The sequence below is a fragment of the Lontra canadensis genome, unplaced genomic scaffold (assembly GCF_010015895.1).
Source record: "Lontra canadensis isolate GAN:19392208 unplaced genomic scaffold, GSC_riverotter_1.0 scaffold43, whole genome shotgun sequence".
In the NCBI taxonomy this organism is placed as follows: domain Eukaryota; kingdom Metazoa; phylum Chordata; class Mammalia; order Carnivora; family Mustelidae; genus Lontra; species Lontra canadensis.
The window spans coordinates 4,085,318-4,109,635 of NW_022631037.1; the positions used below are offsets into that span (position 1 = coordinate 4,085,318).

Genomic DNA, 24,318 nt, shown 5'->3' on the forward strand with positions numbered 1-24,318 from the left:
CTAGTCTCTCAGCCCTGGATCCAGGCCACTTATCTGACACAAAGACATTGCTTCCCCTTCTGATTTAAAAATATGTTCCTCATTTCCTGCTGCGGTCTCATGAATCCTCCTGGGGGAGCCTCAAAGTGCCAAAGGAAATTCATGGGCTGGGAATTTGCCTGGGGCCCCACCACTAGGCTGGAGGTCAGCCCTGCTCTGTCAGGGGGCGGGCGGGAGGTGGCAGGAAGAAACAGGCCCCGTGGAGGTCTGGGACCTGACTGAGGTCGGGCTTTGCTCCGTCAGCTGTTTCAGCTGCCACCTCAGTGAGGGATTTATAAATATTTGTTGCTCTTCCCCAGACCCCAGGCACACCGTGTGCTCGCTCCCTGGGAAGCAAGATTGTTTGGCCATTTCACAGAGAGGGAGCCTGAGGCCCTGGGGACCGGAGACTCAGTCATGAGGGAAGGCCTGAGGAGGAGCAGGACTACAGTGAAGACCTCTGGCTTTTTCCATTCTCCAGATGAAGCCTCTGCGGTCAAAACCAAGGTACGTTTGGGCCTGACAGAGCCCCAGGAGGATCCTCTGGGGCAGTCGGACCTTCTGCCGGCCTCCTAAAAGCTGGGCAGGGGGAAAGAACAGAGGCCAAAAAGAGCCACCAGACTGCCTGCGCACTCCAAGAGCGCGAGACGGGAACTGCCCGCTTTCCCAGGAGCCTCCAGTTCCCAGCGCTTTGGGAGGTCCTGTTGAACCCATCCCTACTTGGTTGCTGCCCCATGCTTGAACAACATCCTCCTCCCCTAAGTGCAGTAAGACTTCTGTGAGTGATAAAGTCGAGGCAAGCAAAATTTTATTTGTGTGATTTTTCTCCTAAAGTGGGAAGACAGTCATTCCTTAAAGGAAGATGAAGCCCGCAGTTCTGTGTTCTGTGAGCACAAAGCAGGTGCAAAAATGCTTCCAGGATGCTCTTATTAGCATAGTAAACAAAAGAGTCATTGCGAACAAAAACACCCCACCCACTCTACTGCAAAGAGGGAAAAAGAATCAGAGCTTTAAATCAACCAGCTTCTCCCTCTGGGGCCAGTCACTCCCCAGTTCCCAGGCTGCCTCTTTGGGGACACTGGAAAATTACCAGCTTCCTGAACATAAGCAGATCAGTTCTTGCAACTCTTAAAAAAAAAAAAAATTATCCCATTGTAATTGCTGACTAAAAATAATCTAGGGATGTGTCAGGTTGCTCCCTCCTGGACCAGCATTATCCCTAAGGAATGTTCCTCATGGCTGTGGAGAAGTTGCTCTTGCCACCAGGAAGGCCACCACAGCAAAATGTCCAGGATCTCTGCTCAGTGTGAGAGGGCCCCAGTGAGGCTCAGTGGCCCAGACTTACACAGTCGATATGAGAGCAGGAAAAGCTTTAACGTTCAGTGGAGAGGCCATGCATGAGGGCCCTGCTGGGCCCAGTTGTGGTAGAGGATGGTGCTTGGTTACAAGTAAGGGTGTGTATTAGCTTGAACCCTCTGGAAAGTAGGTTGGCTAAATGGATCAAGAGCCATCAACACTGTCCGTCATCTTCGACCCAGGAAGTCTGCTTAGGATAAGCAAACCATTTCAAAAACAGAAGAAAGATGTTTGCTCTGGTATTATTTTATAATAGCAAAAACAAAATCTGTGCTGAGAGCAAAATGACCTAGAGCACGTGGCTCTAAGCCCACGGATATTGATAGAGTTTGCTGCATGTTTTCTGGGAGGGATGTTGAGTCAGGAATTCTTAATGCAACTGCATTAAGGGAGCACCGAAACAGAGCTAGGTTACATGTGTATGCAAATTCAGCCGAGACATGGTCCCTCCTGTGTTAGTTTCCTCCTTTTTTTTTTTTTTTAAGATTTTATTTATTTATTTATTTGTCAGAGAGAGAGAGAGAGCACAAGCAGGCAGAGTGGCAGGCAGAGGCAGAGAGAGAAGCAGGCTCCCCACTGAGCAAGGAGCCTGATGCGGGACTCGATCCCAGGACCCCGGGATCACGACGTGAGCCAAAGGCAGTGGCTCAACTGACAGAACCACCCAGGCGCCCCTGTTGGTTTCCTCTTGCTGCTGTAACAAATCATGTCCAACTTCACGGCTTCAACAGTACGTGTTTATTACCTTACAGTCCTGTATGTCGGAAGGCTGTAACAGGTCTCCTTGGGCTAACATCAGGATGCCTGCACGGCTCTTTTCTCTCTGGAGGCTCTGGGGAGAATCTACTTCCTTGCCTTTTCCAGCATTTGGAGCCCGTCTGAGCACCTTGGCTTGCTGGCTCCTTCCTCCACCTTCAAAGCCGAAAGTGAGCTGAATCCTCACACTGTATCCCTCGGGTCCCCTCCAGGAGTCACAGCTCCCTCTGCCTCCCTTCTTCTGCCTCTCTGTGCCATTTTTAAGGACCCATGTGATTATATTGGACCCACCCAGACAATCCAGAATAATCTGGTTTTAGGTCAGCTGACTAACAACCTTAATTCCCTTCTGCCACATAATGCCACATAATGCAGACTATTCACAGGTTCTGGAGATTACGATATGGGCATCTTTGTGTGTGTGTGGTGGTGGTAGGGCATTATTTTGCAAACCCACTCCAGACCAGGAGCTTACAATTTAGTGACAGAGGCATGTGAACATATCTCTAGAGGATGTGGCAGAGTGCCATAATCAGCCAACAAGATCTGGGGAGCAACATGCCCATTTGTAGTAATCCAGAAAGTCCTTGCTGGAAGCCACACGCTATCCCAGGCAAGTTTCCTCCTCCTCCAGCACACTCTCTGCTCTGGTCACTTGAGCCTCCCTGCTGTCACATAATCACCACGTCCTCTTTCCCAGTCCCAGTCTTTGTCCATTGCTGCCCCTGCCTGGCTGCCCTTGTTTCTTCTTACTCCTTATCCTAATCTCACCCACCCATCACAATCCAGAACAAGTCCCACGTCCTCCATGACTCTTCCCCTGTACCCCCTTATCCAGGGCTTCTATCCCATTTCTATTCTCAGTTACATACTCTTCTACTGAAGTATAGTTGCTACTCCATTTTACTGAGTTACTGTGTCTCAGCTAGATGGTAACTACTGTGATATCAGGGATCATGCGTTATATATATATAAATTTGCTAAATTTGTACAAGCTATTCTTTGAACAAACAAAGCACTCACAAAGGTGCTGGCCCTGGGAATGGACAGGTGATCCAAAGGGAGTCTTGTTCTAAAGGCGATCAGTCTAGAGTGGACAGGAAATGACAAGCCGACCAGGGGGTTATGAGGTGATGTGACGAGAGCTAGAATAGTACTATACGTAGGAGGGGCATCTAGGTCAGCTAGTGGGTGGATCGAGGAAGGCTGACAGAAGAGGTGATATTTGAGCTGAGTTTTGAGAAATGAGTAAGAGTGAGCTAGATAAAGGGATATGGGAGAAGGATTCTATTCCAAGAGGAGGAGGAGGAGCATTTAAAGCACAACAAAGAGGGGCGCCTGGCTGGCTTAGCTGGTAGAGCATGTGACTCTTGATCTCAGGGTTCTAAGTTCAAGCCCCACGCTGGGTGCAGAGATGACTTAAAAATAAAATCTTTAAAAAAAAGCAGGGGCACCTGGTAGCTTAGTCGGTTAAGCATCTGCCTTCAGCTCAGATCACGATCCCAGGGTCCTGGGATCGAGCACCATGCTGGGCTCCTCAGAGAAGAGTCTGCTTCTCCCTCTCCCTCTGCTGCTCTCCCTGTTTGTGGTCTCTCTCTCTTAAATAAATAAAATAAAATCTTAAAAGAAAATAAAGCAGAACAAGGAGATTGAATTCTGGAAAAGCTACTCATCTCTCTCCACCAGATATAAGAGTATTATAGATGCTCAGTTTTCTTCAACTTGGTTTTCCCCACCTCCTAGCACAAACTCACTGCTCTGGTGACTTGAACCTCCTCTCTGTTCTTTTCCGTAGTCGGCGTGCTTTCCCCCAGCCCAGCTCCTTTGACCATTGACTTGGAAAAAACGGAGAGTGCTGACATTTGCAAGTGAAACCGACAGGGAAGGGACAAAATGGATCAAGTTGTACTAAGCCCCCTAACTAACAATGATTATACCTGTGACAGACATAAATAATATTGTGAGTGTATAACCTTACAAGAAAAAGACAAAACTTTACAAAAAAAACCAGACAAATGATATGAATAAACATTTTACAGATGAAAGAATACAAATGCCCGACAAGCATATGAAAAGACACTCAACTCTATTTGTAGTCAGGGAAACGCAAAAGAAAACAATAATTAGTACCGGTTTCACTCATCAGATTGGCGAAAATTAAAGATTGATAACATCCAGTGTTGTCAAGTGCGTGGGTAAACAGAGACTATGTGAATTGCTAAGCCTTTTTGAAAAAGTAATCTCAAGGTGACTGTTAGAAGTAAAATGAACACATCATCTGATTCCAACTTTGAGAATGTATCTTATAGAAATAATAATATCCATATACATATATATAAGCTATATACAATGTAGGTAATGAGACATACAATATCGTATATATACAATAAGTTCTGTCTATATACACACAAAAGACAGACCCTATTTATAGCAGCAAAAGCTGGATATAATCAGAATTGTCCATCAATGGGTGCCTGTTGAATAAATTATAGTATTTATAGAAGATTATGGAGGTGTTAAAGAGTTAATTAGATCCATAGATGTTGATGTGGAGAAGTTTGCATGATACAATGTCGAGAAGCAGGAACAGCTTTAAAGAAGGTGAGGCAGAGGGGGAGGCCATGATGGGGAATGGTTAGATACGTTGAAATGGTCACAAAGGAAGTGATGGAAGGCTATATGCTCCAGGATGTTAACACTGATTACCTCAACTGACTGGATTTGGAGGGGAGACAGTAACTTAAAATAAATTCTGTATTGTTTGCCTTGTGACAATGAGCACAGACTATTTTTATAATTGCAAATATTAATAATATTTAAAAACAAGTACTGAGGAAGGTGTTCAGCAGGGCTTCCCTGTCAAGGGGGGGATGAATGATTCCTGTGGGCAAGTTCCTGAGTTCAGGCCTTTTTTGTCCCTCCCTGGCCTCTCTTCTATTCAAATGAGCTAATTAAACAAATGTGAGATAGCTTTTATTTCCCTGGTTAAGTGGCTTTAGATCCTGGGATAAAAACAGCATCATTTACATTTGTAGTGACCCTCTCTTTGTATCCGTGAACTCCAATAATAAATTAATTAGAGCCATTCAGCCCCAACCCGCCTCCCCGAGGATGGCCTTTCTTTGCGTGCGGAGACTGTCTGGATTGGGCTCAGGGTGAGGGGTATTGTTAAGGCTGCTTCTCTGCAGTAGCAGGGTGAGCCTGGTGTCAGCTCCCCGGCTTGTGAAGTTGTCTGGGTACTTTCCTCACATCTTGGAGGCTAAACTAGTTGAATATGTGCGTGGTTGACCAAGGGGAATGCCATTTGCATCTCAGCTCCCCACTTCTTAGCCACGCTGGCAGAAGGCATTTCTTCAGAGCCTGAGCTACTCCAGAGGTCAAAGGCCCACGGTCACCATGGCAACTCCCTTCAGGGCTGGAAGGAGGGGGCTGAGGGAAGGACTCAGAAACTCACCAGAGGGCCCCAGGAGAAAGCACTTTCACAGAGAGGGAGTTCAAAGTCTCCACTTTGGGGCTGCTTTACAGTACATGGCTTTATATAGGACACATTATTTCTGGAAAAGTTGCTTTGGGTCAATTTTGGGGGTAAGATTGTGTAATTTTATGGTGAGCACGCAAGTGGTGTTCCCTATATTTAGGAACCTGTTGTGAATTCTTTTGTAAGGTGGATAAAAACACCTGTTATTTTTTTTTTTAGTGCTGATGGGGTCCATGATCAAAGGAGTGAGACTGATACAAAGCGAAGGTCAAGCAAAGCTTTATTTCGTGCCAGCATCGAGAATCAGACCGACCGGTCTTGGCTATCCCTTATGGAGGCCCTCCCAGCCTCACAGACTAGCTTTTATAGAGCAAAGGCCATGTGGTTGGGCCTGGCCACACACAGGTGGCCAATGAGATTGTAACATACAGAGAAAGTTGCATAGTCATGCTAGGTCACACACGGGTGGCCAATTGAATTACAATTCACCCTATAGTAGCTATTTGAACTAGCCTATCACCTTGGTCAGAATTGGCGCCCAAGTTTGGCGCCCAAAATGCGGGGCCCACATTCTTTGGCAGTTAGGGAGATAGTATGTGTGTTTTACTGATTGGATGTCTCCACCTGACCTGACCCGCCCTTGTATTTGGGCTCTGTTATCAGGGACTGGTTGACCATATTTTACTGGTTTCCCAGACTTGCTTTTTAGCAAGTTCCTCTGGTGGGGTGGGGGGGGGCAGGGTCAGTTTAAGTTTTACTGCACAAACAACAAAACAGCTGTTTAACCGAGATGGTTAAACTTAGCTCTGGCTAAGTAGGCCCCTACAGTGCGAGCAAAGATGTTCAGATATCAAGTTGTTCTGAAGTTTGGCACACCAGTTTCTTTGGGTCTGGAAGGTGGGGGATGGTAGTGGGAGTGACGGTGGGAAGGAGCCTCCTCTGAGTGATGCCTACAGTGCTTTTTGGATGCCGTCTTTAGACGAGGTTCTACCAAAAGAAGAGCCTGGGCCGAGGATTCAGGTGGCAAGGGTTTATAAAGGAATGGCTGTCAGAAGACAACTACAGGGGAATGGCAGAAGTAGGATAGGGAAGGGAAGAAATCAAGCAAAAGTGAGATTTCAGGTCCCAGACTCAGCCTGATCCCACGGGGAGCTCCGGGGTCCAGATTATACTTGAGAGCTTGCTACCCTGAATCAAAGCTACCAGGTATTTATGCCCTCAGTTCACTTAGTCATTGGCATAGGCTGCCCAGGGGGAAAGTGTTAAATTCGAGTGCAGCAGCTTTGGTGCCCAAGGTCAATCCTCTGAAAGTCATCAGTGCAAGCTGTTAGTAGTGAAGTACACACAGTGGGTGGGATCCCAAAGGATCCACGAGGGGTTTCGAAGGAGTCCACTGAAGATGCCAAGTATGGTCTACAAACGGCTCTCTAAGGGCTCAACCTCAACAAGAAATCAGTGAACGGAATTAGCTTCCCACACGTATTTAGAACGGTGTTGGAGGATGGATGTACACTTAGTGGATGCAGAGTTGGTTGAACAAACATTTCAGAAGAACATGGAACGAATGGCTCTTACTTGGAGGAGCAGCTCCAGGAGCAGACCCCAGGACTCCCCCTGGGGCCTGTGTCGTGAAACGTTTAGGTCTACATCTCAGAGGCCGATGGAGAGCTCGTCCAAGTAAATCCGTGGATTACCCTAAACCGAGAGGAAACATAATAGAACAAAGGGGAAAAAAGTTGAAAAGGGATTCCAATGAACGGATAGCTATGAGATTGAAATTAAAAAGATAAATGTAAATGTAATATGAAGTTAATTTTATTGTGGTTATTCATACAATGGAATTTTACATGATCACTAAAAATAATGTCAGATAATAATAACATAATAACATAAAAATGTTCATGATTATTTGGTTGTAAAAGGACATTACAATGTTCATGGAAAACATTTTGAAAGATGTCCTAAAATGGCAATGCTGGGGCTCCTGGGGGGCTCAGTCGGTTAAACATTTGCCTTCAGCTCAGGTCATGGTCCCAGGATCCTGGGATGGAGCCCTACCTTGGGCTCCCTGCTCGGTGGGGAGTCTGCTTCTCCCTCACCCTCTGCCCTTCTCCTCTGCTCTTGCTCTCTTTCTCTCAAGTAAATAAACAAAGTTTTTAAAAAAATTTAGAAAAGAATGAAACCTGCCTTGCCCGTACCTTGATCTTGGGCTTTCCAGGTTCCAGAGCTGTGAGAAAGAAATTTGTGTTGTTTAAACCACTCAGTCAATGGTATTTTGTTATGGCAACCTGAGCAGACTAACACAATGTTCACGGATCAGAAGATTCAATAGTGTTAAAATGTCAGTTTGGTGCACCTGGCTGGCTCAGTCACTGGAGCATGTGGCTCTTGATCTCAGGGTTGTGAGTTCAAGCCCCACACTGGGTGTGGAGCCTACTTTAAAAAAAAAAAAAAAAGATGTCAGTTCAAACCAGATTGACCTAGACATTTAACAAAATTCATAATAAAATATCAGAAGGCATTTTTATAGAAATTGGCAAGCTGTTTCTAAAATTTATATGAAAATTCAAAGGACCTAGTGAGCCAAAACAGCATAGAAAAGAGCAAAGTTGGAAAACTTAAACTATGTGATTTCAAGACCTTATTATACAGCTACAGTAATCAAGACAGTGTGGTGCTGGTGTGAAGATAACTACATAGATCAATGGAACAAAATAGAAAGCCCGGAACTACACCAGCGCATATGGAACCAACTGATTCTCAACAAAGCTGTCAAAGCATGTTAGGATTAAGAACTTTCATTCACCAAATGCCACTATCAAGAGAGTGTAAATCAGCATCAAGTCAGGAGACCAAAATTATACCAATTAACATGAGCAGAGATATTTAATATAAAGAAATAGAATACAAAGAAAAGGAAAAAGGTGATCTAAAAGGGTAAAGGAGAGTGCTTAGATATAATAAGATATAATAAAGGTCGTAAGTGCAGGAAGCAGCTATGACCTCAGGGTTGAGGGAAAAGTGAACAAGGAGGGAGTCTAAACACTTCAGGGTGCCTGGTTGGCTCAGTTGGTGGAGCATGTAACTCTTGATCTCAGGGTTGTGGGTTTGAGCCCTGTGTTGGGTGAAAAGATTACTTAAAAATTAAATATTTTTTATTTTTAAAGATTTATTTATTTATTTGAGAGAGAGAGAGAGCGAGAGCGGGAGCATGTGTTGGGTGTGAAGGGGCAGAGGGAGAGGGAGAGAGAGAGAAGCAGACTCCCTGCTGAGTGTAGAGCCTGATACATGGCTTGATCCCATGACCCTGAGATCATGACCTGAGCAGAAATCAAGGAGTCAGACGCTTAACTGACTGAGCCACACAGGTGCCCCAGTTTCCTTCTTTTTAAGATTATATGTTTGGAGCACCTGGGTAGCTCAGTCCATTAAGCATCTAACTCTTGATCTCAGCTCAGGTCTTGAGATCCAACTTGTGAATTCAAGCTCTGCATTAGGCTCCTTGCTCAGTGGGGTGCCGTCTTCCCTCCCTCTCCCTCTGCCCCCCACTCACGTGCTTTCTTCTCTCTCTCTCTCTCAAATAAATAAATAAATCTTAAAAAAAAAAAAAAAAAAAAAGCTTAGGGCCGCCTGGGTGGCTCAGTGGGTTAAGCCTCTGCCTTCGGCTCAGGTCATGATCCCAGGGTCCTGGGATCAAGCCCCGTATTGGGCTCTCTGCTCAGCGGGGAGCCTGCTTCCCCCCCTCTCTCTGCCTGCCTCTGTGCCTACTTGTGCTCTCTCTCTCTGTCAAATAAATAAATAAAATCTTGGGGGGGGGGAAGCTTAGGAGGAGAGCATCCCCCCCACCCCATAAGGCTAAGATTCAGATCTCTGAAGAGGGTCATGGCTGCTTCAAGAATACTCTGTCAGCTACTGCAGGAACAAAGGGAATGGCTGGAAAGTATTCACCACCGTGGTAAACAAGCCCGGACCTTTGTACACTGCTCCGTTTGGTGTTCCATGCAAAAATATATCAACAGAAGAAAATAAGTAACTCTTCCTCTTCCATCCTTGCAGTGAGCCTCCAGTATCTTCTGCTGACAAAACACATCATCAAGCCAGCTGGCACAGGAGAAATATCATCTTCAGAGTCCAGTTCCAGAATCACCAAGCAGAGCAAAGCAATCACGAAGGTAGTAAATGTACAACTGGAACGAAAGTGAACAGGTAAGCCACAGAGAGTGGAAGAAAATATTTGTCATATGTAAGCTGTCAAAGGAGTCATATACAGAATACAGAAGGAAATCCTACAAATCAATACAGGAAAAAGACAGACAACCCAATAGAAAAATAGGCGAAAGAATTATACATTTACTAAAGAAAATTTCTCAGTAGTCAGTAAGTATATTAAAATGTCATTCTGGAGAGGTGCCTGGCTGGCTCAGTCGGTTAAGTGTCTGACTCTTGATCTTGGCTCAAGTCATGGTTTCAGGGTCATGGGGTCGAGCCTCGCATTGGGCTTACTGCTCAGCTTGTCTCCCTCTCTCCGCCCCCCACCCCACTCTCTCTCTCTCAAATAAATAAATAAATCTTTTTAAAAAATGTCATCCTAGGGGCACCTGGGTGGCTCGGTGGGTTAAAGCCTCTGCCTTCGGCTCGGGTCATGATCCCGGGGTCCTGGGATCGAGCCCTGCATCGGGCTGTCTGCTCTGTGGGGAGCCTGCTTCCTCCTCTCTCTCTGCCTACCTCTCTGCCTACTTGTGATCTCTGTCTGTCAAATAAATAAGTAAAATCTTAAAAAAAAAAATGTCATCCTAGAAATATAAATTAAAACCACAGTGTGATACTATTATACTCCCACCAGAATGGCTAAAATGGAAGAGATCAGATATTGACTGTGTATCCAGTGACTTTGGTAAATTACTTATTTGTACTAATAGTTCTTCTCTACATCTTTTTGGGGGTTCTATATACTCAATTATGTTGCCTGTGAATAATGGCAGTATGCTTTATGTATTTTGAAGCTCTGTCGTTAGCTGTACCAATACTGATGATTATGAATTTGCTCCTTTATTATTATGAAATGACCCTTACCCCTGGTAATATTCCTGCTCTAAAATTTGTCTGGTATTTTATAGCAACTCCTGCATTCTTTTGTTTAGTTTTAGTGTATCTTTTTCCGTGCTTTTACTTTTCACCTAAATTGTTCTTTATATTTAAAGTGGATTCCCCGTAGAGAGCATATAGTTGTGCCTTGCTTTCTTATCCAATCTGACAATCTCTGCCTTTTAATTGGGGTGCCTATTGATGTGTTAGATTTAAAAATACCATTTTGCGACTGGTTTTCTATTTGTGCCATCTATTCTTTGTTCCTCCCCCCTTTTGCTTTTGTATGAAATAAGTATTCATTTTACGATTTCATTTTATCACATTTATTTGCTTATTAGCTAAGCCTTTTTGTTCTTTTAGTGGTTGCTTTAGGATTTAAAATGTAGACATTTAACTTATCACAGTTTACCTTCAAGAAATAATATACCACTTCACTTATGCTGAAAGAACCTTATACCACTAGCCTTCCATTTCTCTGCTCCTGGTCTTGGTGCTTTTGCTGTCATACATTTTACTTCTGCATATACTAGGAACCACAGCGTGCATGTATCAGTTTTGCTTTAAACTATCAATTACCTTTTAAGGAGACTTAAATAATAATAAAACAAGACTTTTATATTTACTCACATATTTGCTATTTCTGGGGCTCTTCCTTTCTGTATATTAAAATTTTCTTTTGATATAATTTTCATGCTGCCTGAAAAACCTACTTGAAGATTTCATTATCCTGGTGGCTTGCTGGTGGTGACTTCTTTTGGCTCTCATATGTCTTAAAAGGTCCCTATTTTTTTTTTTTTTGAAAGATATTTTCTCTATGTGTAGAAATCTAGGCTAGTAGTTTTTTTCCTAACAAAGATGTCACTCCACTATCTTCTCACTTGAATTGCTTATGATGAAAAGTCTGCTGTCATTCTTATTATCATTGTTCTGTGTGGAATGTATCCCCCCACTGTCCCCCGCCCCGGCTGCTTTTAAGATTTTTTCTGTATTGCTGGTTTTAAGTATTGATTATGATATGACTGGATGTAGTTTTCTTCATGTTTCTTACTCTTGGGGTTCATTTTCATTTGTCTTCTTGTATTTGTGGGTTTATAATTGTCATTAAATTTGAAAAAATCTTTAAAAAATTTTTTTTAAAGATTATTTATTTATTTATTTATTTGACACAGAGAGAGAGACAGCAAGAGAGGGAACACAAGTAGGGTGGGTGGAAGAGGGAGAAGCAGACTTCCCACCGAGCAGGGAACCTGATGCAAGGCTCGATCCCAGGACCCTGGGATCATGACCTGAGCCAAAGGCAGACGCTTAATGACTGACACACCCAGGTGCCCCAAATTTGGAAAAATATTAACCATTATTTCTTCAGACTCTTTTGTCCCTCTTTCTTCTCTTCTTGAATTTTAGTTACACGTATGTTTGATGTTATGTCACAGAGCACTAATACTGTTTTTACTGTTATATCTTCAAGTTCATTAATTTTTTCTTCTGTGTAAGCCCACTCAGATTTATTTTGCATCTCTAGAAGTCCAGTTGGGTCTTATAAAATATTTTCCATGTCTATCCTTATCATGATCACACTTTCCTTTACTTTCTTGGACATATGCAATGGTAGCTATTTTAATATCCTGTCTACTAACTTTATCACTTGTTTCATTTCTGGATCTGTTTCTGGTGCTTGGTGTTTCTCTTGGTTATGGATCATATATTCCTGCTTCTTTTTATGCTTGGTTATTTTTTTTAGTTTTTCCCTCTACTATGCCCACATTTGATTCCCCAACATTTCAACCTGTTGACCCTAATATTGTTTTGCAGAGTTATGTAGACTCCATGTTACTGAGGCCTGTAGCACCTTTCTTCATAGCACTTTTCAATCTTTTAAATGCCACATTCACTTGTGTGATCATTTGGCCAAAGTCTGCTTTCTTCACCATACTCTCTCTATAATATAGGCTCTAGTAATAATCACAGCCATCATTATACCCCAGTGTAGCACACAGGCCTGGTGCACAGAGGTTCTTCATAAATATCTGTTGAATGAATCAATGAATGAATGCTTGGGTTTAATGATTGGCACCAGTTAAGAATGCCGAATGCCACTCTGCTACCTGCCCTAAATTTGGATATCATAGTTTCATGGTTCAGCTCTTTGTCTTGAGACATGACAGTCAGTCAAAAGTATAAGAACTATATTTGGATCCTGATTCAAGTACACAAAAAATGTATGCGATAATCAGAAAAAGTTAAACATTAGCTTTTTCAGGTTGAGCATGGTATAGTGACAATGGTTTTAAAAATACCTTATTTTTTGGGGTGCCTGGGTGGCTTAAGTGGGTTAAGCGTTAAGTGGTTTAAGTGGGTTAAGGCCTCTGCCTTTGGCTTGGATCATGATCCTAGAGTCCTGGGATCGAGCCTCACATCGGGCTCTCTGCTCAGCAGGGAGCCTGTGTCCCCTCTCTCTGCCTGCCTCTCTGCTTGTGATCTCTGTCAAATGAATAAATATAATCTTTTAAAAAAATAAAAAATAAATTAAAAAAATAAAAGACCTTATTTTTATATATGTATATGTAAATTACAATTGTATATAAATATATTATTATATATATGTATATGCTGAACTCTTTATAGGTGAAACTGTGTAATGTTTGGATTTGCTTCAAATTATTGGTGGGGAAGGAGGAAATGATGGGAATGCAGGTGAAACAAGATTGGCCATGGGTTAATAATTATTGAATCTGGGCAAAGGATAGATAGGTCTTATTATACTCCAAAATATTTCCTTTAAAAAAGTTTCCTTTAAAAAAAATCTGGCTGTTTGATTGGTTGAACCAAAGGTACATGGACAAAGGTGGGGCGGGTGTTCTGGATGCGAGGGCTTCATGTTGGGAGGAAGTCAGAGGGTTCAGAGATCCAAGACCCTCCAAGTCATGCAGAGGCTGCCCAAGCAGGGCTGTCTTTGACAAGGTGGGTGGCTTCTGAAGGCAGCCTTCCTTTCTGTTAGCTTGCTTCCTTATGTATTTGTTACCTAGTCCCTTCCCTTTCCCTACCCAGAGCAGACGTAATTAGGAGGCAAATCTCACAGGCCAACTCAAACCGGCTCCAAAAAAGTGCCCTTTAGCAACAATCCTCATTGCCTTGCTGCCTCGAGCTCACTCACCCAGGGTTCCCAGATGACTTGTGGATTCTTCCTTGACAGAGGATGTTTACGGTTTGAAACGAGCTCAGAAGAAGGGCTCAGATGGCACCACTAGGGCTTCCGGTCTCATTCCCACCTAGATATTCCCCGATAGCAGCTCTGTGTCTTTAGGATTCAAGATATGAAAGCCAGTCCTTTCTGACTGGGGTGTGCCCTTTCTTGCGGGGAAGCTGCAGGGAGGGCACTTAAGAGCAGTGCGACTGAGGCCCAGCCCAGGCTCCTCCCGCTGTTCTCAGCTCATGGGTCCCAGATGCTTCCGCAGGTCTGGAGGGAATGATTTCTCCTGCTCAGACCCTCCTCCTCCATGAACGTGGGCCAGTCCATACCACCCTTCTGCAGGCTGCTGGCCCAGAATACAGAATGGCCGTATTTCTGTAAGATCTTCTGTAAGATCTTCTGTAAGATCTGTAAGAAGGGCCGTACTTCTGTAAGGACTCCTGGGTGTTTTAGGCAAATGAGGTCATCCAGTGGAAAATTTTATCTCCACTTCCTCTGGGCCCTCCTGTGTAAGCTGCAGTCTATATTTAGGTCTGCAGATTATATTGTGGTTGCCTCTGCCTCCCCCAACCCCCCAATATCCTCTTTCTTTGGAAGTAAAAACTAAGAGAATGTGAGCATTTTGAGGGAGCAAAGGTGTGTTAATGCTTGGAGTACCAGAATTTTCACATTACTAGACTACATTACAATGAAAAAACAAAACAAAACCCTGAAGAAATGATTTCCATGTAAAACTTTTCATTGAGACGTTAAAGCAAAAACTCTTGGGGGCACCTGGGTGGCTCGGTGGGTTAAAGCCTCTGCCTTCGGCTCAGGTCACGATCTCAGGGTCCTGGGATCAAGCCTTGCATTGGGCTCTCTGCTTGGCCGGGAGCCTGCTTCCCCCTTTCTCTCTGCCTGCCTCCTGCGTACTTGGAATCTCTCTCTCTGTGTCAAATAAATGAATAAAATCTTAAAAAAAAAATAAAGCAAAAACTCTTGATGGGTTTTCTAATTTGAAGGCCAATAATTGTTTTTCATTTTGAAAGTGAAACCGCCCACTTACAAACTCTTGGAAAATACAAAACAAGTAAAAGATCTAGCCATGGTCCCATCGCCCAAACACAAGCATAAATACATTTTTGTCTATTTTATTCCACTTGTTTGTTGTTGTTTTTTTTTAACCTGCAGTCCCAATCATCTTGTGCTGGTGGTTGCAAGTCTAGTGTATACAGGTTTCTATGTAACTGTCCTTTCCACCTTTGTTGTAAAATGCCTCCGTGCTATCGTGTGCCCTTCTTAAAGAGGCACACTGCCAGATGGTTCCCTCGAAGATGCACCTGGGTGCTCTCTCTCTTCCCCTATAAATGGGCAGACGGGCTGTTTCCATTTCTACTGTTTTGTTTTTGCTATTGTAAATAACACCATAGCAAATATCTTTTTCTGTATTCGGAGCAGTTTCCTCAGGATCCAACCCCAGAAATGAGATTCCTGAGTCAAAGATGTTGGTTTTAAAAGATTTGCTTTTTAAAGATTTTGCGTGAACTTACACTCCCACGGGAGATCTGATTGAATCTTTAAATTTTGAGTGACATCGTCCCATGTACCATACTTTCCAGAGTAATGATTTTCTTGCCCAGGTACAAACTTTAAAGTTTCGGATACCTGTGACAATATCCCATCCTCTTTCAAACCTTCTGGTTCTTTCTGAGAGATGTAAAGCAGTCTTGGGCACCACTATATGCTCGCCATCCTCCCTGGTTCTTCTCTCAGTCTCAGCTAAGGTCATTGGTGGTCATTCCTGTCTTTCCTCCTGGGGACCTGTCTAAAGGTCCTATATTAATTCAGAAACCAGCTGCCTATGTGGGACTGTGCTTTGTCTCCACTTAAGTCTGTGGCCACAGACTTCAGGTTCCTTCTGCTGCTTCTCAGAGTCTGGTGGACCTGGAGGGATGAGCACTGAGTCAGGAGTTAAGGGCATGCTCCAGTTCACAGGTCAGCTCATTCACTATCCCTCTCCCCCTAGGATAGGCAATGAAGCTGGTTGGACGTTTTGCCCACTTCAACTCCACCCCCTGCTTCTTTTGATACTAAGAGAGAAAGGAAAAAGTGAGATTAAAATATTTACAAGTATCTGATCTTCCCCCCCATCTTCTAGAAGGCACATAATAGAGAAAAGCAGACAGACATCTGTGAGCATTTAGAGAATGGAAAAAGAAACAAGCAGGTTTCAGCCGGAGCCCATCAGGTGGTTGGCAGCAGCCGCTGAGGGCGGGGGGGTGGGGGGCGGTGCAGTGGGGATGGAGTTTCTGTCCTGATTTTATCGTTCTTTCTGGCCACCGGGGAGGGACAGCAGCTGTGGATGCAGGTGGGGAATGCTGTGGGGCTGAGGGAGGGCTCCTCAACTGTAATTCCACTTTACTTTGAGAGTGAGTGAACATCTCGTGTCAAAAAGTTCTTCCACAGCAAAAATGTGGGGGTCTTGAAGATGCCAGAAAAACGAAGGTGGGAAAGAGGAGAGTGTGTATTCTCTACCAAGTGAGGTAGAGAGGAGCACAGTGAGTCAGGGTAGGAGGCTGGGAAGTAAATGATGCTGGATGGTGACGATAATGACCATGACCACCATTTCTCAAGGGCTTATGTCCTGGGCACTGTCAAAACCACTTTCTATGGATTAACTATGTACTCCTCACTACAAACTTATGTGGAAATGACCACTTTTGCCCTGATTAATGGATGAAGAAGCTGAGGAACAGCAAGAGGAGACCATGGGACTGATAGGTTGGGTCTGTGAATAAACGGTGGGCAACTAGATGAATCAGAGCCTGAAGGAATGGAAGAGAAAGGAGGAAGTGCTGGTGAGGATCTTTCTGGGTGTCCAGTCATCCAGGCCCCAAATCTGTGAGTCTCCCTGGACCTCGCCTCTCTTCCCCTCCCCATTATTCCTTGAATCTCCCTGCTGTCCAGTCCATGGCTTGGCACCAGCCCCACCGCCCATCACTGTGCTCCCCGCATCCTGCCTGGACTGTTGCATTCACTTCCCCACTGATGAGCCCCCTTCAGATTACTTATACAGAGGGTGGTCAGGAAAGGCTCTGTCTAATATAGAGTGTTCGGGAAAGACCTCTCTGCTAAGATAAACAGAAAGGGAATGAATTGACGGTAGGAGCTCTGTGATGGCCTGGGGTCAGAGCATTTCAGGAAGAGAGAAAAGTAGGTGTAGAGGCCCTGAGGCAGAATCCTGTTCAGCACCCTGCAGCATTAGCAAGGAGGCCGGAGGGCCTGAGTGAAGTGAATGTGGGGGTAGGACGTGAAGTTGGAGGAGAAGCTTTGGGTAAGATTGCACAAGGCCCTGTAGACCACTGAAATCTCTTCTTAGTGAGGAAAGAAACCTTTGGAGCATTTTCAACAAAGGAATGACATGACTTCACTAATTTTTTTTTTTTTTAAATAAAAGACTCTCTCTGCTTCCTTTTTTTTTTTATGATTTTTATTTATTTGTTTAAGAGAGAGAGAGTGAGAGAGCATGACAGGACAGAGGGAGAGGGAGAAACAGACTTCCCACTGAACTGGGAGCCTGATGTAGGGCTCGATCCCAGGACCCTGAGATCATGACTGGAGCTGAAGGCAGATGCTTAACTGACTGAGCCACCCAGGTGCCCCACCTCTCTCTGCTTTCATGTGGAAATTCGGCAGGGGAACATGGGTAGAAACTGGGAGACCAGCCAGGAGATGGTCATGGCCTGGACTGGAGGTAGTAGTGGAGAATTCAAGAAGTGGTCAGATTCTGGGTACATCGTGATGGGAAGGCTGACTGGATTTGCTGGTGGGCCGATGTCAAGTACAAAAGAAAGAGAGGCAGTAGGATGCCCTGAGCAGCTAGAAGTCTGAAGTTGCCATTTATTTGACGAGAAAGAGGGAGGAGAGGGAGTCAAGAGCTCCTCTTGGGCTTGTCAAGTTACATGATGCTAGGATCTCCAAGTGGGGTTGGTGAAGAGGCTGTTGGATGTGTGCATCCAGAGTTCAGGGACAGGGGGAGGCTGAGACGAGAACGTGCCTTGTCAATGTACAGCAGTTAAAACACGGGGCTGTTGGGAGTCCTCTGGAGGGGAAGCAGAAAGAGGCCTGGACACAGAGCCTAGGAACGTGCCGACAAGCTGAGGCTGAGGTGATTGGCAAGGACGGGCCAGAGAGGAAGGAGGAGAACCAGGGGTGAGTGGAAGGAAGAAGGTGTTGCAAGGGGCAGGCAGTGCTCCATCAGTGTCCCTGCTGCTAACGAGTGGCGCGCTGAGGCCTGAGGACGAAGCACTGGGCAGAGGCCACAGGTGCCCAGGTCAGGGGTGGGAGAGTGGCCTGAGTGGTGGGCGTGAACACCTGAGCCAGTGGGTTCCAGAGCTCGTGGAAGCAGAGGAAGCAGAGTTGTTAAGCATACTTCCAGGGGCGCCTGGGTGGCTCAGTGGGTTAAGCCGCTGCCTTCGGCTCAGGTCATGATCTCGGGGTCCTGGGATCGAGTCCCGCATCGGGCTCTCTGCTCATCAGGGAGCCTGCTTCCCTCTCTCTCTCTGCCTACCTCTCTGTCTACTTGTGATCTCTGTCTGTCAAATAAATAAATAAAATCTTTAAAAAAAAAAAAAAAGCATACTTCCAGAGATTTGGGTGGGGAGGCCAGCAGGAGGATGCAGAGTGAACTCGGCTTTTTAAAAATATATATGGGAGATGTTTCAGCACATTTGTGGTTCACAGATGTAACCCAGCAAAATGGTCAGAATCAATAATGCGGGTCAGACTCTCCCCAAACATAACTTTTCTCCCCCTCTCTTTATTGCACAGCTTGGAGCACTGATCAATGTATTTAGTAATTGTTTGTGGTTGATGCTTCTGTGAATGTCTCTGGCATTTATTTCCCCTTTAGGCAAAGTTGTTTCCCTCAAATATGCCCATGGAACTAGATCAGATCCATTTAATGATGAAAGGCTTTGAAAAAACAAATCCCTGACTCTGGTCCATGGGATCCTCTCCCCAGTTGTCTCATCACTGACTTGTGGCGGTGTCAGCTGAATCGGAAACAATAGTTACTATTATTGAAAGCTAACTGTGTGCTTTACATGAATTACCTCCTTCAAGCATCTCTGTGATATACAGAATATTGATGATCTCAGTTCAGGATGAAGGAACTAAAGCTTCAGAAGTTAAACCATCTGTATGCTCAGGGCGTTGTAGAGCCAGATTTTATTTTAAAGCAATCTTTACACCCAACGTGGGCCTTGAACTTGCAGCCCTGAGTTCCAGACTCGCGGGTTCTACCCACGGAGCCAGCCAGGCACCCGCCAATCTCATACAAACCACAGTGCCCTAGAGAAAGGTCCGGCTAGAGGGGCTGGTGCAGGCCCCCGCGGCTGCAGGTAGGGGCGGTGTAGAGGGTGGCAGCGTCTTTCTGCCGGCCTGAGCTGCGAGTGGGTCCCGCCAGGCGGCGGCACCGCTCCCCACTACCTGCTCCCCGCAGAAGCAGCCCTCCCCCGTGCGGCCGCGCTCCCTGCGGCGGGGCTGGGCGACGCCGGCGGGGCTCGGGCAGCAGGGGGCGCTCTCCTGTCACGAGAGGCGGCCAGGACCGGCTACAGCTCCAGTCTGCAGAGAAGCGGAGAGGAAAACAGCGGCCCAGCAGCCCTTCTGCCTACCAGCCCTCCTGAACCCCCTCCCCGCCCCCGGCAGGGCTTCCCGCCTCCTGGGCTCCTTCTCCAGCCGAACGTCTTGCTGTGCTGTTGGCCAAGCTATTTCACGGGGGCGGAAAGAACCTCTCCATGGAGATTTGTGAAAAATTTCTGCCCTGGTGAAAGGTCTGGGATACAGATGGGAGGTACTGGCCCTTTGCTAGGGGCTGTTGATGTTAAACTAGTGGGTGCGGAGCAGGCTGTGTGTGTGCGGGAGCGGGGCGGGGGGGAGGAGGGGGCGGGGGAGGGGGGGCGCGGCCAGCTGAGGCCCTTCCTAGGTCTGCTCCAGAGCCCAGTCATAGGTGTCTAGCCCAGCACCCAGAATGGTGAGCCTGTATGGGGTGCTAAGCTGGTACTCAGCAAACACTGGCTTTCCTCCCCACGTCCCTTTCTGAGCTCCCAACCATCCGAACTGCTGAAACCGAATTCCCAGTTGGGAAAACAGATTTCCTTATCTGCAGGGATGCAGGAAAGATAGGAGGCACCATCCTGTGACTTTGAAGTGAATGTCACAGGAAGAAGGGCACAGGAGGGAGCAGGTGCTGTTAACCCTTCCCCATCACCCTACAGCCCTTCTCTGAGGACCCCATGGCCATTTGCTGCTCTGGTGGTGGGGGAGGAGGGCCGGCCCCGGGAGGGCCAGAATCCAACAGGAAGCCATGTGGCGGGCGCCTCAGTCCTGGCGCCCACCACAGCTGTCAGCTGCTCGTGACTGCTCCTGCCCTGCCCAGAGGCGCCCCAGCCATGGTGGGGGGCCCAGGGACGCAGCTGCTCCTGCCAACGCTGGGAGCATGCACTTCTTAGCCCTCTTGGCGACCCGCAGCCCTAGCCCAAGGAGCAAAGATGGGGTGGGGGGAGGAAGAACTGGATGCTCACCCTCTCGAAATGGTTCCAGATTTGGCTTGACTTTGTGGCCTCTTTGCCCCTGGCTTACTGATTTAGTCCAGCTTCCCTAGGGCAGCTGCTCCCTGGGAGTCCCAGAAGCATCTGCAGGGGCGGGGATGGGGGGGGCAGGAAGTAACCAGTGTCCTGGCAGTGCCCCAGACGCAAATCTAGTCCTCGGTTTGGCACCATTGGCCTTACCTCCCCACCACCCCAATCTGCTCAGAATCGCAGGAACCACACTTGGAGGGGGATGGAAAACCCCTTCCCTGCTTCAGATTCTTCCCATTTCTTCCTTTGGAAGTGCCTGTTCCAGGCTGTTCAGATGTGTTTAGAGTGACAAATATTCTACCCCACATCAGCCGAGCATAAATGTACTTTCTGTGGGCTGGAGCTAAAGAAACACAAAAATCCAGTGTGTGACAAGTAGGGATCAATCGCCTGCTGAAGAGAGAACTAGAACAAGACCTAGAGGAGGCAGCCTCCCCCTCCAGGGCCTTGTAGTGTAGTTGAAGAGATGAGCGACCATGTAAGTCACAGTTTCAAGCGCCACAGAAGGGATGTCACAGCTCCCTATGTGCCTAATTACCAAATGAATGGCTCCTACAGTAATTGCTCTCCGGGCCAGGGGAGAGAGGGGGTGCTCCAGGCCCACATGCTCAGGGTGGGCTGCACTGGGGCAAGTTTGTGCCGGGGGTGGGGGGGTGGGGGGGTGGGGGGGTGGGTTGGGGGGTGAAGGAGAGGCCTGGATTTGAGTTGCTTCTGGAAGGCTGAGTACATCAGATATTATTAAAAGGATCCATGATGCTTTTTTGCTTTGGAAAAGGACTAGCTATCCTTTCTAGATTAGTGCCTGATTCCAGGGCACTGCCCCTCACATCTTCAGGGTGCCCAGGAAATGTAATTTGATAAATTAGAATGACCTTTTATGAGCACTTGCTATGTGCCAATCATTGCAGGGGTGGGGGACTTATTAAAAAAATTATTTCTGGTATTTACAATGATGATTACTGGAAGATTATCCCCTTCCCTAATCTATAGATGAAGCAAATGGGGCTCAGAGAGTGTAGTTAGCTTGCCCAAGGTCAAGGAGCTAAGTCAGAACGCAGACAGGGTTTGAGAGGCTGGGATGTGAAAGTGACCCATTCAGTAGCTGTGTGCTGAGGACTTCCCCATGAGTGTCTAATTGGCTGTCTTCAAGAAGACCTAGTCTCTTGGAGCCCCCCTAAAATACTGCATGGATTGAGGACCCAGCTTTGATATTTTTTCCTTGTCTTTTTTTTAGGATAAGGGAAGAGAAGCCCTAATAGATATTGTTCCTGCTAAGAGAAACACAGCACTAGGGAGGAGAGTGCCTGGAGGTTTGGGAACTGGGCAAGGGTCTCAGACCCGCAGAGGGTGGGGATCTCTGTGACTCTGAGGCCCTGGGGGAAAATGAATGGATTCAGGCCTCCCCCACCCCAGGCTTCCCGTCTGTCCTGACACTCTCTTCCGTCCTTCTCCGCTATGGAGGTGATGCTGGTGAGCTTGACCTCAGCTGCTGGAGGAAATGGAAAACTCAGCCCTCCAAGCCCCCTCCCCTTCCTGCCCATCGGGCTTGAGCAGCAGAGCATGGGGCCGGGGAACGCGGCACCTGGTCCAGCTGCATACACAGGGCGTGCTCTGACCTGCTGGTTTGGTGGAGTGGGGTGTCAATCTCCCCCTTCCCTCTGCCCTGCTCTCCTGACTCTATAGGAATGAAGTGATTAACTCTCACCTCCTACTCCCTTCAGCCATGGAATCTGATCCACTTGGCTCTCAATGAACCTTCTCAAAGCCCCTATGGTCTAAGATGATATCCAGGTTCCCCATTATGAAAATAAAACCAGCATGTTCCAGGAAAACACACACACACACACACACACACACACACACACACACACTAAGAAGAGAACCATGAATCATCCACTCCTCCAAAGGTAACACTGTGATATTTGGGTATGTCCAGGTGGAAATGCTAAATTTTTAAAAAACAGCTTTGATGAAACTTCCTCCAACTTTGTATCCTATTCATTCACTTAGATTTTCTTCAAATTATTTATAAAGTTTTTGTGAGCATCATTTTAATGACTGTGTAAGATTCTATCATATGGCTATGTCATAATTTATTTCACTCTGATATGACTATCTGAGCAGCTCTAGCTTTTTGCTACTATAAGTCATATCACAGTGGACATATTTGTGCATAAATATTTTCGACATTTTAGTTTATAGCCTTAGGATGGGTTCCCAGAAGTGGAATTATGAGGCCAAGAGTACAAGCATGTTTAAGGCTCTTGATATATTTTCCAAATGCCTTTCCAAAAGGGTTATATTAATTTATACTTTATTAGGAGTCTATAAAAGTGTTCAACATGTCACACTTCCCAACAATCAATACACTCTGTTAAAAATTAGGTTTTAACTACCCAAGTTTACTCTCCCTTGTAAAACCAAATAGTACAGGTCAGGGTAACGCTGTCTTTGACCATGTCCTCACCTGCTCTCCTCCTCATTTCCATGTGAGTGCCCAGAGCTTCCTGGGGGCTGGAAATTCTCCTGGGTCCTTTCCTATATCTTTACATACACCGACTCGGGATCCTGTTTGATTATGTATACCTGCTGGTGTCCTCAAAAATAGTTCCTTTTCCTTTTCTCCACCTAGAGTGGAGGTTGGCATGCTTTTTCTGGAAAGGGCCACAGGGTCAGTATTTTGGGCCTATGGGCCACAGTGTGCTGCTTTCCTGCAAAAGCACCATCACCTCAGGTGACACGTGAGCGCATGAGGATGGCTCTCTTGACCCGTAGAGCCACTGGGCTGGATTTAGCTTGCAGGCTGCAGTTTGCTGGCCCCTTTTCTAGACTATGAATTCCTTGGAGCAAGCGTCAAGTGGGTGCCCCGGGCCCCTGGAACAGGGTTCTATGCAATTAGGGGTTTGAGGACGACGAGGTGGAGACCTGACGTTTTCAACACTGGAGTTGGGGCTTGAGATGGTAGAAGGGATGGGGAGGCGTCGTTCTGCATGAGCTCCTTTCTACTCTCTGCACCTTGGCCCTTCATGGGGAAAGAGAGGAGGAAAATGAAGGGACATTTGCAAGTGGCTTGAGTTCCGTGGGCCCTGAGAGTGGAACATGAGACAGATGCGCCGTAACCTTTCCCCACCCTTGTCTCCTTACCTGGCACCGAGCCCCATTCTTGTGCTGTGGTCAGACAGGAAAGGTGCCTACCAGGCAGGATAAAAGTCCAGGCCTCAGTAATGTGACTACAGGCAGGAGAATAAAAAGAAGCAGCATCCGACAAGCATTTACTACGCACCGGAGTGCTGCAGATTCCCAGCAATCCAGCAACAATGGTATTGGACGCTGAGGTCAGTGCTCTGGTTATTCCTGTCATGTAGATGAGGACCAAGAGAGGGGAGGTAATTTGCCAAGACTTTTATAGCTGTTCGTGAGTGGAACAAAGGGCCTGAACCTATGCATCTGATGCCTGCGCCTCATCTTCTGACCGTGCTCTGAGCACCTGTGTGGCTGACCTTCCCATTGGCCTGCTCGATATCCATTCTACTCTTTTTTCCTTAGTGCCGAGACTGCAGCTAACACGCCCAGCTGACAAACTAGTTTCCAGTCTCCTTTGCAGCTACAGATGGTCAATGAGATGAAAATGGGAGCTCTTTGGTTCTCTTTCCTGCTGCTGGGAATGAAACATGGTGACCAAAGACCCAGCAGCCATGATGAGGCCACCCCAGGGATGGAAGCCACATGCTGCCACTGGTGGATTGGAAGCATGGAAGGAGCCTTCTGCTGGCTTCTTCTTCTTCTTTTTTTTTTTTCTCGTAACATGAGAG

General features: G+C 46.3%; 1 long non-coding RNA gene across 1 annotated transcript in view; it reads left to right on the top strand.

The window, feature by feature from the left end:
• The first annotated feature begins 203 nt into the window (after positions 1-203).
• LOC116876045 overlaps positions 204-24,318 on the top strand; it is a 45,000-nt gene continuing 20,885 nt past the window's right edge. The window contains exons 1-2 of the long non-coding RNA XR_004384309.1: positions 204-525; positions 9,665-9,814. This is a non-coding gene — a long non-coding RNA (uncharacterized LOC116876045). The remainder of the gene's footprint in view (positions 526-9,664; positions 9,815-24,318) is intronic.